Raw genomic sequence first — 16,938 nt, forward strand, 5'->3', positions numbered from 1 at the left:
TCACCGCCATAGGTTGTCAAATAACCCGGATTTAACCCACACAGGTAAGTCCAATGGGGTGCAGGCATGTCCTCTATGCTTACAGCTTCCCGTGGGTGTTGGTTTGATACCGTTTGGGGACAGCCAAGGAGGCATCTGCAGGCAACAAAGGTAGGTGTGTGCTTGTGTGTGTGTTTCCTATGCAGATCCTAAGCCCAGTGTCACATGCAAGTAGGAGGAGTAAGAAGGGTTCCTGGCAAATCCGGGTTATGGATTGCATTTAAAAAGGCCCCGTGGGAGTGCAATGGGCCCCTGTCTTGCTGCTTAGCAATAATGGTATGGGTTTAGGTTCTGCTGTGTGTACTGGTGGTTGACTGCCCCCCAGCCCAGAGTGTGCATGGAAAATTGTCTGGCAGCCTCCCTGACAGCAAGCAGTGATAGTGCCCATGAAGGGGACCTTGTTGGGCCCGCCCCTTTCACGGTTATCGCTTCTCGGCCTTTTGGCTAAGATCAAGTGTAGTATCTGTTCTTATCAGTTTAATATCTGATACGTCCCCTATCTGGGGACCATATATTAAATGGATTTTTGAGAACGGGGGCCGATTTCGAAGCTTGCTTCCGTCGCCCTATGCATTGACCCGATATGGCAGTATCTTCGGGTACAGTGCACCACCCCCTTACAGGGTTAAAAAGAAAGATTCCTACTTTCATTGCTACCTGCTTGCTGGCTAGCCAGCTAGCCAGCCCTGTGGGCCTTGCTACTGCTGCTGCTGCTGCTGCTGCAGCCAAAAAACAAAAGGTGGTGCTGCTGCTGCTTCTGCTGCTTCTGCTTGTGTCTGGCCGCTGTTGGAGCGTCCAGGCACAGGACTTCTGCTGCTGCTGACTAAATGGCCTCCTTAATTGGATCATTTGAGTAGCCAGCACACCTGTGCAGGTAGGGCATGACATGATAGGCAGCTGCCTTGATAGCGGGTGGGTGCTGAATGTTCCTAATTGACAAAATAAGATTAATGCTTATGAAGAAATATAAAATCTCATCCCTTCCCCAATATCGCGCCACACCCCTACCCCTTAATTCCCTGGTTGAACTTGATGGACATATGTCTTTTTTCGACCGTACTAACTATGTAACTATGTAACATAACATGGGGGGGTCTCCTGGCTGTTCACACAGGTGTGTCATTGCTGTACATTGACCATGCATTGCTTCTGTGGTATTGCAAAGGCAAAGACAAATGCTTCCAGCCATCCATTGCACTAATGGATTGGTCATCAGCTGGCTGTCTATGTCCCGCATCAATATAGACCAAAGTACAGAGGGTTAGGCTATGCTATAGTGCACCTACCTGATGCATCAGAAGGTGCGAGGCCCTTGCTAAATTCTGTGCACAGACTTTGAGATCTATGCTTTAGACTGTATCTAAACCTGCTCCAACATGGACTGACATTCTGGCCTACTTTCAGCCGATGCGACTTGTCTGTCGCTGAACAGTCGCTTTTTATGTATTCAGCACCTATGTATAATGTTGTAAAAATGCTCTAGAAGCTAAAGTCGCAGAAATGTCACACATATTTGGCCTGCAACTTTCTGTGCGACAAATTCAGACAGGAAAAATCAGTATAAATCCTTAGAAAATTATCCCCCAGTGTCTCCATCTGCTGGCGGTATTGAATAAGCATTGCTGCACTGATGGGGTATGCATTAGACGAAAAAAAAGAAGAAAAAGAAGAATAATACGCCCAGAAAAGAGGCGAAAAGGAGAAAAACGTAAAAAAACGTGAAAAAAAAGTAAGAGGAAGAGAAGGGAAAAAAAGGTGGAAATGGGTTTAAAAGTGATTTCGGCGGAGAAATATATATATATATATATATATATATATATATATATATATATATATATATATATATACGCGCACACACACACATATATATAAACGTATTCTCCGTTGAGATATTGCAGCCGCTGCTGTGTCCAGGCCCAGGAGCCTTAGCACTGTGCTGTGATGTCACTCAATACCACTGACATCACTAGGTGTAAACAACATCTCTCCTTTGCTGTGTATGTGACTATGGAGCTGTTTGGTGATGTCGTCTATTATGGCCTTCATAGAAGCAACAGGAGATTGTTGCATCCATCTTGAACCCTCAGAACTACAGTGCTATGATGTCACTCACTTCCACAGGCCTTGCAGAGTGTTAACAACAACAACCCAGCTTTGTTGTGTATGTAACCATAGGGATTGTGATGTCACCTAGAACCTTCACAGCAGCGACAGCTTTATGAGGAGCATCAGCACTGCTCTGCCTGAGCAGAACCATCACCGCCATAGGTTGTCAAATAACCCGGATTTAACCCACACAGGTAAGTCCAATGGGGTGCAGGCATGTCCTCTATGCTTACAGCTTCCCGTGGGTGTTGGTTTGATACCGTTTGGGGACAGCCAAGGAGGCATCTGCAGGCAACAAAGGTAGGTGTGTGCTTGTGTGTGTGTTTCCTATGCAGATCCTAAGCCCAGTGTCACATGCAAGTAGGAGGAGTAAGAAGGGTTCCTGGCAAATCCGGGTTATGGATTGCATTTAAAAAGGCCCCGTGGGAGTGCAATGGGCCCCTGTCTTGCTGCTTAGCAATAATGGTATGGGTTTAGGTTCTGCTGTGTGTACTGGTGGTTGACTGCCCCCCAGCCCAGAGTGTGCATGGAAAATTGTCTGGCAGCCTCCCTGACAGCAAGCAGTGATAGTGCCCATGAAGGGGACCTTGTTGGGCCCGCCCCTTTCACGGTTATCGCTTCTCGGCCTTTTGGCTAAGATCAAGTGTAGTATCTGTTCTTATCAGTTTAATATCTGATACGTCCCCTATCTGGGGACCATATATTAAATGGATTTTTGAGAACGGGGGCCGATTTCGAAGCTTGCTTCCGTCGCCCTATGCATTGACCCGATATGGCAGTATCTTCGGGTACAGTGCACCACCCCCTTACAGGGTTAAAAAGAAAGATTCCTACTTTCATTGCTACCTGCTTGCTGGCTAGCCAGCTAGCCAGCCCTGTGGGCCTTGCTGCTGCTGCTGCTGCTGCTGCTGCTGCAGCCAAAAAACAAAAGGTGGTGCTGCTGCTGCTTCTGCTGCTTCTGCTTGTGTCTGGCCGCTGTTGGAGCGTCCAGGCACAGGACTTCTGTTGCTGCTGACTAAATGGCCTCCTTAATTGGATCATTTGAGTAGCCAGCACACCTGTGCAGGTAGGGCATGACATGATAGGCAGCTGCCTTGATAGCGGGTGGGTGCTGAATGTTCCTAATTGACAAAATAAGATTAATGCTTATGAAGAAATATAAAATCTCATCCCTTCCCCAATATCGCGCCACACCCCTACCCCTTAATTCCCTGGTTGAACTTGATGGACATATGTCTTTTTTCGACCGTACTAACTATGTAACTATGTAACATAACATGGGGGGGTCTCCTGGCTGTTCACACAGGTGTGTCATTGCTGTACATTGACCATGCATTGCTTCTGTGGTATTGCAAAGGCAAAGACAAATGCTTCCAGCCATCCATTGCACTAATGGATTGGTCATCAGCTGGCTGTCTATGTCCCGCATCAATATAGACCAAAGTACAGAGGGTTAGGCTATGCTATAGTGCACCTACCTGATGCATCAGAAGGTGCGAGGCCCTTGCTAAATTCTGTGCACAGACTTTGAGATCTATGCTTTAGACTGTATCTAAACCTGCTCCAACATGGACTGACATTCTGGCCTACTTTCAGCCGATGCGACTTGTCTGTCGCTGAACAGTCGCTTTTTATGTATTCAGCACCTATGTATAATGTTGTAAAAATGCTCTAGAAGCTAAAGTCGCAGAAATGTCACACATATTTGGCCTGCAACTTTCTGTGCGACAAATTCAGACAGGAAAAATCAGTATAAATCCTTAGAAAATTATCCCCCAGTGTCTCCATCTGCTGGCGGTATTGAATAAGCATTGCTGCACTGATGGGGTATGCATTAGACGAAAAAAAGAAGAAAAAGAAGAATAATACGCCCAGAAAAGAGGCGAAAAGGAGAAAAACGTAAAAAAACGTGAAAAAAAAGTAAGAGGAAGAGAAGGGAAAAAAAGGTGGAAATGGGTTTAAAAGTGATTTCGGCGGAGAAATATATATATATATATATATATATATATATATATATATATATATACGCGCACACACACACACATATATATAAACGTATTCTCCGTTGAGATATTGCAGCCGCTGCTGTGTCCAGGCCCAGGAGCCTTAGCACTGTGCTGTGATGTCACTCAATACCACTGACATCACTAGGTGTAAACAACATCTCTCCTTTGCTGTGTATGTGACTATGGAGCTGTTTGGTGATGTCGTCTATTATGGCCTTCATAGAAGCAACAGGAGATTGTTGCATCCATCTAGAACCCTCAGAACTACAGTGCTATGATGTCACTCACTTCCACAGGCCTTGCAGAGTGTAAACAACAACAACCCAGCTTTGTTGTGTATGTAACCATAGGGATTGTGATGTCACCTAGAACCTTCACAGCAGCGACAGCTTTATGAGGAGCATCAGCACTGCTCTGCCTGAGCAGAACCATCACCGCCATAGGTTGTCAAATAACCCGGATTTAACCCACACAGGTAAGTCCAATGGGGTGCAGGCATGTCCTCTATGCTTACAGCTTCCCGTGGGTGTTGGTTTGATACCGTTTGGGGACAGCCAAGGAGGCATCTGCAGGCAACAAAGGTAGGTGTGTGCTTGTGTGTGTGTTTCCTATGCAGATCCTAAGCCCAGTGTCACATGCAAGTAGGAGGAGTAAGAAGGGTTCCTGGCAAATCCGGGTTATGGATTGCATTTAAAAAGGCCCCGTGGGAGTGCAATGGGCCCCTGTCTTGCTGCTTAGCAATAATGGTATGGGTTTAGGTTCTGCTGTGTGTACTGGTGGTTGACTGCCCCCCAGCCCAGAGTGTGCATGGAAAATTGTCTGGCAGCCTCCCTGACAGCAAGCAGTGATAGTGCCCATGAAGGGGACCTTGTTGGGCCCGCCCCTTTCACGGTTATCGCTTCTCGGCCTTTTGGCTAAGATCAAGTGTAGTATCTGTTCTTATCAGTTTAATATCTGATACGTCCCCTATCTGGGGACCATATATTAAATGGATTTTTGAGAACGGGGGCCGATTTCGAAGCTTGCTTCCGTCGCCCTATGCATTGACCCGATATGGCAGTATCTTCGGGTACAGTGCACCACCCCCTTACAGGGTTAAAAAGAAAGATTCCTACTTTCATTGCTACCTGCTTGCTGGCTAGCCAGCTAGCCAGCCCTGTGGGCCTTGCTGCTGCTGCTGCTGCTGCAGCAGCCAAAAAACAAAAGGTGGTGCTGCTGCTGCTTCTGCTGCTTCTGCTTGTGTCTGGCCGCTGTTGGAGCGTCCAGGCACAGGACTTCTGCTGCTGCTGACTAAATGGCCTCCTTAATTGGATCATTTGAGTAGCCAGCACACCTGTGCAGGTAGGGCATGACATGATAGGCAGCTGCCTTGATAGCGGGTGGGTGCTGAATGTTCCTAATTGACAAAATAAGATTAATGCTTATGAAGAAATATAAAATCTCATCCCTTCCCCAATATCGCGCCACACCCCTACCCCTTAATTCCCTGGTTGAACTTGATGGACATATGTCTTTTTTCGACCGTACTAACTATGTAACTATGTAACATAACATGGGGGGGTCTCCTGGCTGTTCACACAGGTGTGTCATTGCTGTACATTGACCATGCATTGCTTCTGTGGTATTGCAAAGGCAAAGACAAATGCTTCCAGCCATCCATTGCACTAATGGATTGGTCATCAGCTGGCTGTCTATGTCCCGCATCAATATAGACCAAAGTACAGAGGGTTAGGCTATGCTATAGTGCACCTACCTGATGCATCAGAAGGTGCGAGGCCCTTGCTAAATTCTGTGCACAGACTTTGAGATCTATGCTTTAGACTGTATCTAAACCTGCTCCAACATGGACTGACATTCTGGCCTACTTTCAGCCGATGCGACTTGTCTGTCGCTGAACAGTCGCTTTTTATGTATTCAGCACCTATGTATAATGTTGTAAAAATGCTCTAGAAGCTAAAGTCGCAGAAATGTCACACATATTTGGCCTGCAACTTTCTGTGCGACAAATTCAGACAGGAAAAATCAGTATAAATCCTTAGAAAATTATCCCCCAGTGTCTCCATCTGCTGGCGGTATTGAATAAGCATTGCTGCACTGATGGGGTATGCATTAGACGAAAAAAAAGAAGAAAAAGAAGAATAATACGCCCAGAAAAGAGGCGAAAAGGAGAAAAACGTAAAAAAACGTGAAAAAAAAGTAAGAGGAAGAGAAGGGAAAAAAAGGTGGAAATGGGTTTAAAAGTGATTTCGGCGGAGAAATATATATATATATATATATATATATATATATATATATATATATATATATATATGCGCACACACACACATAGATATAAACGTATTCTCCGTTGAGATATTGCAGCCGCTGCTGTGTCCAGGCCCAGGAGCCTTAGCACTGTGCTGTGATGTCACTCAATACCACTGACATCACTAGGTGTAAACAACATCTCTCCTTTGCTGTGTATGTGACTATGGAGCTGTTTGGTGATGTTGTCTATTACGGCCTTCATAGAAGCAACAGGAGATTGTTGCATCCATCTAGAACCCTCAGAACTACAGTGCTATGATGTCACTCACTTCCACAGGCCTTGCAGAGTGTAAACAACAACAACCCAGCTTTGTTGTGTATGTAACCATAGGGATTGTGATGTCACCTAGAACCTTCACAGCAGCGACAGCTTTATGAGGAGCATCAGCACTGCTCTGCCTGAGCAGAACCATCACCGCCATAGGTTGTCAAATAACCCGGATTTAACCCACACAGGTAAGTCCAATGGGGTGCAGGCATGTCCTCTATGCTTACAGCTTCCCGTGGGTGTTGGTTTGATACCGTTTGGGGACAGCCAAGGAGGCATCTGCAGGCAACAAAGGTAGGTGTGTGCTTGTGTGTGTGTTTCCTATGCAGATCCTAAGCCCAGTGTCACATGCAAGTAGGAGGAGTAAGAAGGGTTCCTGGCAAATCCGGGTTATGGATTGCATTTAAAAAGGCCCCGTGGGAGTGCAATGGGCCCCTGTCTTGCTGCTTAGCAATAATGGTATGGGTTTAGGTTCTGCTGTGTGTACTGGTGGTTGACTGCCCCCCAGCCCAGAGTGTGCATGGAAAATTGTCTGGCAGCCTCCCTGACAGCAAGCAGTGATAGTGCCCATGAAGGGGACCTTGTTGGGCCCGCCCCTTTCACGGTTATCGCTTCTCGGCCTTTTGGCTAAGATAAAGTGTAGTATCTGTTCTTATCAGTTTAATATCTGATACGTCCCCTATCTGGGGACCATATATTAAATGGATTTTTGAGAACGGGGGCCGATTTCGAAGCTTGCTTCCGTCGCCCTATGCATTGACCCGATATGGCAGTATCTTCGGGTACAGTGCACCACCCCCTTACAGGGTTAAAAAGAAAGATTCCTACTTTCATTGCTACCTGCTTGCTGGCTAGCCAGCTAGCCAGCCCTGTGGGCCTTGCTGCTGCTGCTGCTGCTGCTGCTGCTGCAGCCAAAAAACAAAAGGTGGTGCTGCTGCTGCTTCTGCTGCTTCTGCTTGTGTCTGGCCGCTGTTGGAGCGTCCAGGCACAGGACTTCTGCTGCTGCTGACTAAATGGCCTCCTTAATTGGATCATTTGAGTAGCCAGCACACCTGTGCAGGTAGGGCATGACATGATAGGCAGCTGCCTTGATAGCGGGTGGGTGCTGAATGTTCCTAATTGACAAAATAAGATTAATGCTTATGAAGAAATATAAAATCTCATCCCTTCCCCAATATCGCGCCACACCCCTACCCCTTAATTCCCTGGTTGAACTTGATGGACATATGTCTTTTTTCGACCGTACTAACTATGTAACTATGTAACATAACATGGGGGGGTCTCCTGGCTGTTCACACAGGTGTGTCATTGCTGTACATTGACCATGCATTGCTTCTGTGGTATTGCAAAGGCAAAGACAAATGCTTCCAGCCATCCATTGCACTAATGGATTGGTCATCAGCTGGCTGTCTATGTCCCGCATCAATATAGACCAAAGTACAGAGGGTTAGGCTATGCTATAGTGCACCTACCTGATGCATCAGAAGGTGCGAGGCCCTTGCTAAATTCTGTGCACAGACTTTGAGATCTATGCTTTAGACTGTATCTAAACCTGCTCCAACATGGACTGACATTCTGGCCTACTTTCAGCCGATGCGACTTGTCTGTCGCTGAACAGTCGCTTTTTATGTATTCAGCACCTATGTATAATGTTGTAAAAATGCTCTAGAAGCTAAAGTCGCAGAAATGTCACACATATTTGGCCTGCAACTTTCTGTGCGACAAATTCAGACAGGAAAAATCAGTATAAATCCTTAGAAAATTATCCCCCAGTGTCTCCATCTGCTGGCGGTATTGAATAAGCATTGCTGCACTGATGGGGTATGCATTAGACGAAAAAAAAGAAGAAAAAGAAGAATAATACGCCCAGAAAAGAGGCGAAAAGGAGAAAAACGTAAAAAAACGTGAAAAAAAAGTAAGAGGAAGAGAAGGGAAAAAAAGGTGGAAATGGGTTTAAAAGTGATTTCGGCGGAGAAATATATATATATATATATATATATATATATATATATATATATATACGCGCACACACACACATATATATAAACGTATTCTCCGTTGAGATATTGCAGCCGCTGCTGTGTCCAGGCCCAGGAGCCTTAGCACTGTGCTGTGATGTCACTCAATACCACTGACATCACTAGGTGTAAACAACATCTCTCCTTTGCTGTGTATGTGACTATGGAGCTGTTTGGTGATGTCGTCTATTATGGCCTTCATAGAAGCAACAGGAGATTGTTGCATCCATCTAGAACCCTCAGAACTACAGTGCTATGATGTCACTCACTTCCACAGGCCTTGCAGAGTGTAAACAACAACAACCCAGCTTTGTTGTGTATGTAACCATAGGGATTGTGATGTCACCTAGAACCTTCACAGCAGCGACAGCTTTATGAGGAGCATCAGCACTGCTCTGCCTGAGCAGAACCATCACCGCCATAGGTTGTCAAATAACCCGGATTTAACCCACACAGGTAAGTCCAATGGGGTGCAGGCATGTCCTCTATGCTTACAGCTTCCCGTGGGTGTTGGTTTGATACCGTTTGGGGACAGCCAAGGAGGCATCTGCAGGCAACAAAGGTAGGTGTGTGCTTGTGTGTGTGTTTCCTATGCAGATCCTAAGCCCAGTGTCACATGCAAGTAGGAGGAGTAAGAAGGGTTCCTGGCAAATCCGGGTTATGGATTGCATTTAAAAAGGCCCCGTGGGAGTGCAATGGGCCCCTGTCTTGCTGCTTAGCAATAATGGTATGGGTTTAGGTTCTGCTGTGTGTACTGGTGGTTGACTGCCCCCCAGCCCAGAGTGTGCATGGAAAATTGTCTGGCAGCCTCCCTGACAGCAAGCAGTGATAGTGCCCATGAAGGGGACCTTGTTGGGCCCGCCCCTTTCACGGTTATCGCTTCTCGGCCTTTTGGCTAAGATAAAGTGTAGTATCTGTTCTTATCAGTTTAATATCTGATACGTCCCCTATCTGGGGACCATATATTAAATGGATTTTTGAGAACGGGGGCCGATTTCGAAGCTTGCTTCCGTCGCCCTATGCATTGACCCGATATGGCAGTATCTTCGGGTACAGTGCACCACCCCCTTACAGGGTTAAAAAGAAAGATTCCTACTTTCATTGCTACCTGCTTGCTGGCTAGCCAGCTAGCCAGCCCTGTGGGCCTTGCTGCTGCTGCTGCTGCTGCTGCTGCTGCAGCCAAAAAACAAAAGGTGGTGCTGCTGCTGCTTCTGCTGCTTCTGCTTGTGTCTGGCCGCTGTTGGAGCGTCCAGGCACAGGACTTCTGCTGCTGCTGACTAAATGGCCTCCTTAATTGGATCATTTGAGTAGCCAGCACACCTGTGCAGGTAGGGCATGACATGATAGGCAGCTGCCTTGATAGCGGGTGGGTGCTGAATGTTCCTAATTGACAAAATAAGATTAATGCTTATGAAGAAATATAAAATCTCATCCCTTCCCCAATATCGCGCCACACCCCTACCCCTTAATTCCCTGGTTGAACTTGATGGACATATGTCTTTTTTCGACCGTACTAACTATGTAACTATGTAACATAACATGGGGGGGTCTCCTGGCTGTTCACACAGGTGTGTCATTGCTGTACATTGACCATGCATTGCTTCTGTGGTATTGCAAAGGCAAAGACAAATGCTTCCAGCCATCCATTGCACTAATGGATTGGTCATCAGCTGGCTGTCTATGTCCCGCATCAATATAGACCAAAGTACAGAGGGTTAGGCTATGCTATAGTGCACCTACCTGATGCATCAGAAGGTGCGAGGCCCTTGCTAAATTCTGTGCACAGACTTTGAGATCTATGCTTTAGACTGTATCTAAACCTGCTCCAACATGGACTGACATTCTGGCCTACTTTCAGCCGATGCGACTTGTCTGTCGCTGAACAGTCGCTTTTTATGTATTCAGCACCTATGTATAATGTTGTAAAAATGCTCTAGAAGCTAAAGTCGCAGAAATGTCACACATATTTGGCCTGCAACTTTCTGTGCGACAAATTCAGACAGGAAAAATCAGTATAAATCCTTAGAAAATTATCCCCCAGTGTCTCCATCTGCTGGCGGTATTGAATAAGCATTGCTGCACTGATGGGGTATGCATTAGACGAAAAAAAAGAAGAAAAAGAAGAATAATACGCCCAGAAAAGAGGCGAAAAGGAGAAAAACGTAAAAAAACGTGAAAAAAAAGTAAGAGGAAGAGAAGGGAAAAAAAGGTGGAAATGGGTTTAAAAGTGATTTCGGCGGAGAAATATATATATATATATATATATATATATATATATATATATATATATATACGCGCACACACACACATATATATAAACGTATTCTCCGTTGAGATATTGCAGCCGCTGCTGTGTCCAGGCCCAGGAGCCTTAGCACTGTGCTGTGATGTCACTCAATACCACTGACATCACTAGGTGTAAACAACATCTCTCCTTTGCTGTGTATGTGACTATGGAGCTGTTTGGTGATGTCGTCTATTATGGCCTTCATAGAAGCAACAGGAGATTGTTGCATCCATCTAGAACCCTCAGAACTACAGTGCTATGATGTCACTCACTTCCACAGGCCTTGCAGAGTGTAAACAACAACAACCCAGCTTTGTTGTGTATGTAACCATAGGGATTGTGATGTCACCTAGAACCTTCACAGCAGCGACAGCTTTATGAGGAGCATCAGCACTGCTCTGCCTGAGCAGAACCATCACCGCCATAGGTTGTCAAATAACCCGGATTTAACCCACACAGGTAAGTCCAATGGGGTGCAGGCATGTCCTCTATGCTTACAGCTTCCCGTGGGTGTTGGTTTGATACCGTTTGGGGACAGCCAAGGAGGCATCTGCAGGCAACAAAGGTAGGTGTGTGCTTGTGTGTGTGTTTCCTATGCAGATCCTAAGCCCAGTGTCACATGCAAGTAGGAGGAGTAAGAAGGGTTCCTGGCAAATCCGGGTTATGGATTGCATTTAAAAAGGCCCCGTGGGAGTGCAATGGGCCCCTGTCTTGCTGCTTAGCAATAATGGTATGGGTTTAGGTTCTGCTGTGTGTACTGGTGGTTGACTGCCCCCCAGCCCAGAGTGTGCATGGAAAATTGTCTGGCAGCCTCCCTGACAGCAAGCAGTGATAGTGCCCATGAAGGGGACCTTGTTGGGCCCGCCCCTTTCACGGTTATCGCTTCTCGGCCTTTTGGCTAAGATCAAGTGTAGTATCTGTTCTTATCAGTTTAATATCTGATACGTCCCCTATCTGGGGACCATATATTAAATGGATTTTTGAGAACGGGGGCCGATTTCGAAGCTTGCTTCCGTCGCCCTATGCATTGACCCGATATGGCAGTATCTTCGGGTACAGTGCACCACCCCCTTACAGGGTTAAAAAGAAAGATTCCTACTTTCATTGCTACCTGCTTGCTGGCTAGCCAGCTAGCCAGCCCTGTGGGCCTTGCTGCTGCTGCTGCTGCTGCTGCTGCTGCAGCCAAAAAACAAAAGGTGGTGCTGCTGCTGCTTCTGCTGCTTCTGCTTGTGTCTGGCCGCTGTTGGAGCGTCCAGGCACAGGACTTCTGCTGCTGCTGACTAAATGGCCTCCTTAATTGGATCATTTGAGTAGCCAGCACACCTGTGCAGGTAGGGCATGACATGATAGGCAGCTGCCTTGATAGCGGGTGGGTGCTGAATGTTCCTAATTGACAAAATAAGATTAATGCTTATGAAGAAATATAAAATCTCATCCCTTCCCCAATATCGCGCCACACCCCTACCCCTTAATTCCCTGGTTGAACTTGATGGACATATGTCTTTTTTCGACCGTACTAACTATGTAACTATGTAACATAACATGGGGGGGGGGGGGGGTCTCCTGGCTGTTCACACAGGTGTGTCATTGCTGTACATTGACCATGCATTGCTTCTGTGGTATTGCAAAGGCAAAGACAAATGCTTCCAGCCATCCATTGCACTAATGGATTGGTCATCAGCTGGCTGTCTATGTCCCGCATCAATATAGACCAAAGTACAGAGGGTTAGGCTATGCTATAGTGCACCTACCTGATGCATCAGAAGGTGCGAGGCCCTTGCTAAATTCTGTGCACAGACTTTGAGATCTATGCTTTAGACTGTATCTAAACCTGCTCCAACATGGACTGACATTCTGGCCTACTTTCAGCCGATGCGACTTGTCTGTCGCTGAACAGTCGCTTTTTATGTATTCAGCACCTATGTATAATGTTGTAAAAATGCTCTAGAAGCTAAAGTCGCAGAAATGTCACACATATTTGGCCTGCAACTTTCTGTGCGACAAATTCAGACAGGAAAAATCAGTATAAATCCTTAGAAAATTATCCCCCAGTGTCTCCATCTGCTGGCGGTATTGAATAAGCATTGCTGCACTGATGGGGTATGCATTAGACGAAAAAAAAGAAGAAAAAGAAGAATAATACGCCCAGAAAAGAGGCGAAAAGGAGAAAAACGTAAAAAAACGTGAAAAAAAAGTAAGAGGAAGAGAAGGGAAAAAAAGGTGGAAATGGGTTTAAAAGTGATTTCGGCGGAGAAATATATATATATATATATATATATATATATATATATATATATATACGCGCACACACACACATATATATAAACGTATTCTCCGTTGAGATATTGCAGCCGCTGCTGTGTCCAGGCCCAGGAGCCTTAGCACTGTGCTGTGATGTCACTCAATACCACTGACATCACTAGGTGTAAACAACATCTCTCCTTTGCTGTGTATGTGACTATGGAGCTGTTTGGTGATGTCGTCTATTATGGCCTTCATAGAAGCAACAGGAGATTGTTGCATCCATCTAGAACCCTCAGAACTACAGTGCTATGATGTCACTCACTTCCACAGGCCTTGCAGAGTGTAAACAACAACAACCCAGCTTTGTTGTGTATGTAACCATAGGGATTGTGATGTCACCTAGAACCTTCACAGCAGCGACAGCTTTATGAGGAGCATCAGCACTGCTCTGCCTGAGCAGAACCATCACCGCCATAGGTTGTCAAATAACCCGGATTTAACCCACACAGGTAAGTCCAATGGGGTGCAGGCATGTCCTCTATGCTTACAGCTTCCCGTGGGTGTTGGTTTGATACCGTTTGGGGACAGCCAAGGAGGCATCTGCAGGCAACAAAGGTAGGTGTGTGCTTGTGTGTGTGTTTCCTATGCAGATCCTAAGCCCAGTGTCACATGCAAGTAGGAGGAGTAAGAAGGGTTCCTGGCAAATCCGGGTTATGGATTGCATTTAAAAAGGCCCCGTGGGAGTGCAATGGGCCCCTGTCTTGCTGCTTAGCAATAATGGTATGGGTTTAGGTTCTGCTGTGTGTACTGGTGGTTGACTGCCCCCCAGCCCAGAGTGTGCATGGAAAATTGTCTGGCAGCCTCCCTGACAGCAAGCAGTGATAGTGCCCATGAAGGGGACCTTGTTGGGCCCGCCCCTTTCACGGTTATCGCTTCTCGGCCTTTTGGCTAAGATCGGGGTTTATTGCCTCGGTCGGCGCTGAGGGTGCGAGTGAACTGCGCCGCGACTAGCTGCGTAGGTGATCAAGACTGTGGTACTCGTTACCGACAGATTTGGAAAGATGGCTGGATCCAACATGTCTGCAGTGGAGAAGACCGTACGCATCAAGGTGCTAACCACGGATCGTCTAAGAAACAGCATTGAATACATCGGCCATACCATTGTGGAGCGACTGGCAGGATTTTCCTTGAGCGACCTCTTTTGTGTCCAGGAGAACAAGCGCCAAGGTATTTATGACGTGTCCTTCTTATATGATGCTGACTGCCAGAACTTTTATGAGTGCTTAAAACGGAACAGTGGAAGTGAGGTTTTGCGGGATGTGTCCTTTTATCCCCTTTTTGAAATGGGGACAAAGACTTTGTTTATCCACATGTACAATCCGTTTGTTGATGTCTCTATGATTAAGAACTTCTTGAGCATCTATTGTGAGTCTATTGCTGGTGGTACTAAGCAGACAAGCAGCATTGGTGTATTTAATGGCACGTATAAGTTCTTTGTGAAGTTGCGGCTTGATGGAGATTGCATTGGAGGCGTTAAGCACCCTCCGGCGAACTTTACCATTGCTGGTTTCAGAGGTTATCTCTATTACTACGGACAGCCATCTTTCTGTAGAAATTGTCTATTGTTTGGACATGTGAAGGAGGCCTGCCCTGGCAGTAAGAAATGCAGGAACTGTAAGCAACCGGGGCATGAGGCGGGTGCATGTCCACACCCGAGGACCTGTGACCTATGTGGGGAAGCTGGCCATGTGTACAAGAACTGTCCAGTGTTGAAGAGGAGGGAGGAGGAGAGGAGAATGGAAGAGGAAATGGTGGAGAGGATGAGGGCAGCTGCAGCTGCGGCTGCAGTGGTTCCTGCAAGAGAGAGCGTTATTATTGGAGAGGTACAGAGTCCTGTGGTGGTAGAGGAGCAAGTGAAGGTGGTGGAGGAGGAGCAAATGGCGGTGCAAGTGGAAGAAGGGGAGATTGAGGATGCTCCCAGTCCCCCGGCTGAGGAGTCGCCGCAAATTGAAGAGTGGTCTTCTTCTGAGGGTGAAGACCGTGAGGAGAGACATAGAGAGAGAGAGGATGACTTTGATCTTTTTCGTCCCCCCAAGAAGACGGCCAGGAAGCTTTCTGGTGGACAGATGGAGTCGACGCTGGTGGCTACGGACAATCGGTATCAACCGCTATCTGAGAGCGACATGGATGCGTGCTCTGCGGGAGAAGCTTCTCCCACACCGCTGAGGAAAGCTACCTAAATAACTTTCTTCTTTTCTGTCAAATTCTTCCTTAGGGTTGTTAAGATGGTGGTATGTCTTTTTTAGTCGGTTCTATAAACGTTAGAGTCTTTAGAAGTAAAGTCAGAAGGACAGTAATTTTGGAGGACTTGGCAGGGAAAAAAGCGGACATTATTTGTTTGCAGGAATGTGGGCTAAATGATATTCCGGGGAAGGGAGAATGGGCTTATGGTCCTGCTGTTTGGTCGGTGTCTGGGCATAATAGGAATGATGGGGTAGGGGTGCTTTTTAAGAGCTTTAAGTTTGAAGTTTGTAGTTATGTGGTAATAGAGGAGGGGAGGTGTATCATGGTGGAGGTTAAGGTGCAGGGGGTTAAATTTAGGTTGATAAATGTGTATGCGCCGGTAAGGAGGGAGGAGCGGGTGGGGTTGTTGGAGGTAATTAAGAGGTTTCTGCCGGGTAAAATACCTTTGGTGTGGGTGGGGGATTTCAATTGTGAAATTGAGGGGAATGTGGATGTATCTGGGAATATTCTTAAAAGTATGGTGTGTGACTTTAAGTTAAAGGATGTGGCTGAAGCGTGTGGAGTGTGTCCTTTGTTAGATACATATTATTCTGATAGTGGAAGTCATAGTTCCAGACTTGATATGTGTTTTGTGTCTAAGGGTGTGTTATGTAAGAATTATATGCAAGAAAAAGTAGGATATTCAGATCATGAGTATGTGTGTTGTGAGTTAGTATTGGATGCAGATTGTGTGAGTGGGAGGGGTGTATGGAAATTAAATGTTAAATTGTTGGAAGTGGAAGGAGTGTATGATAGATATGTTAATAAGTATAGGGGTTGGTGTAAGAAAAAGAATGATTTTCCTGATATATTGTGTTGGTGGGAATGGGTTAAGGGTCAAACAAAAGTTTTCTTTAAAAGAGAGGGATATAAGCGGAATGCTGGGAGGAAGAAGAAGTATGAATGGTTGAATAAAAGATTGGTGTTTCTCAATAAGTTAAAGAAGTATGGCTGGAGTGTGGGTGAGCAGATTGAAGTTGTGAAGAGTGATCTAAAAAATTGGTTGAATGAGAAAGGTAAAGAGTTGATGTATCAAGCAAAACTTGATAAGTTAGAGAAAGATGAGAAATGTTCGAGATATTTCTTTAAAAAAGTTATTGGGAAGAGAGAGGATATGGTAAGAGTGTATGATGATGATGGCTGTCTGGTTAAAGGTAAAGCTGTGTTGGGAGTGGTTAAAATTTTTTATGAAGAGTTGTATGCGGTAAAAGATTGTGAAGAGGACTTGCAGGATGAAGTGTTGAGAGTGCTTGATAAGAGGGTGGATGGTAGTGAATATGGGACTCTGATGAGAGAGATTGGAGAGGAGGAAGTGAAGAGGACTGTGGATAGTATGTCAAGAAATAAAACGCCTGGAGAGGATGGGTTGCCTGTTGAATT

The 16,938-nt window shown here is 45.9% G+C and overlaps 6 non-coding genes across 6 annotated transcripts; all 6 read left to right on the forward strand.

Moving 5' to 3' along the window:
• Positions 1 to 463: 463 nt before the first annotated feature.
• Positions 464 to 654, forward strand: LOC130347291 (U2 spliceosomal RNA). The gene has a single exon (XR_008885253.1). It is a non-coding gene; the product is annotated as a U2 spliceosomal RNA (small nuclear RNA).
• Positions 655 to 2,758: 2,104 nt separating this feature from the next.
• LOC130347292 (U2 spliceosomal RNA) lies at positions 2,759 to 2,949 on the forward strand. Its single transcript, XR_008885254.1, has one exon. It is a non-coding gene; the product is annotated as a U2 spliceosomal RNA (small nuclear RNA).
• A 2,096-nt stretch (positions 2,950 to 5,045) lies between these two features.
• On the forward strand, positions 5,046 to 5,236 carry LOC130347293 (U2 spliceosomal RNA). The gene has a single exon (XR_008885255.1). It is a non-coding gene; the product is annotated as a U2 spliceosomal RNA (small nuclear RNA).
• A 2,097-nt stretch (positions 5,237 to 7,333) lies between these two features.
• LOC130347239 (U2 spliceosomal RNA) lies at positions 7,334 to 7,524 on the forward strand. The gene has a single exon (XR_008885208.1). It is a non-coding gene; the product is annotated as a U2 spliceosomal RNA (small nuclear RNA).
• A 2,095-nt stretch (positions 7,525 to 9,619) lies between these two features.
• On the forward strand, positions 9,620 to 9,810 carry LOC130347240 (U2 spliceosomal RNA). The gene has a single exon (XR_008885209.1). It is a non-coding gene; the product is annotated as a U2 spliceosomal RNA (small nuclear RNA).
• A 2,099-nt stretch (positions 9,811 to 11,909) lies between these two features.
• Positions 11,910 to 12,100, forward strand: LOC130347295 (U2 spliceosomal RNA). The gene has a single exon (XR_008885257.1). It is a non-coding gene; the product is annotated as a U2 spliceosomal RNA (small nuclear RNA).
• Positions 12,101 to 16,938: the final 4,838 nt, after the last annotated feature.

The sequence above is a fragment of the Hyla sarda genome, unplaced genomic scaffold, assembly GCF_029499605.1.
Source record: "Hyla sarda isolate aHylSar1 unplaced genomic scaffold, aHylSar1.hap1 scaffold_827, whole genome shotgun sequence".
Classification (NCBI taxonomy): domain Eukaryota; kingdom Metazoa; phylum Chordata; class Amphibia; order Anura; family Hylidae; genus Hyla; species Hyla sarda.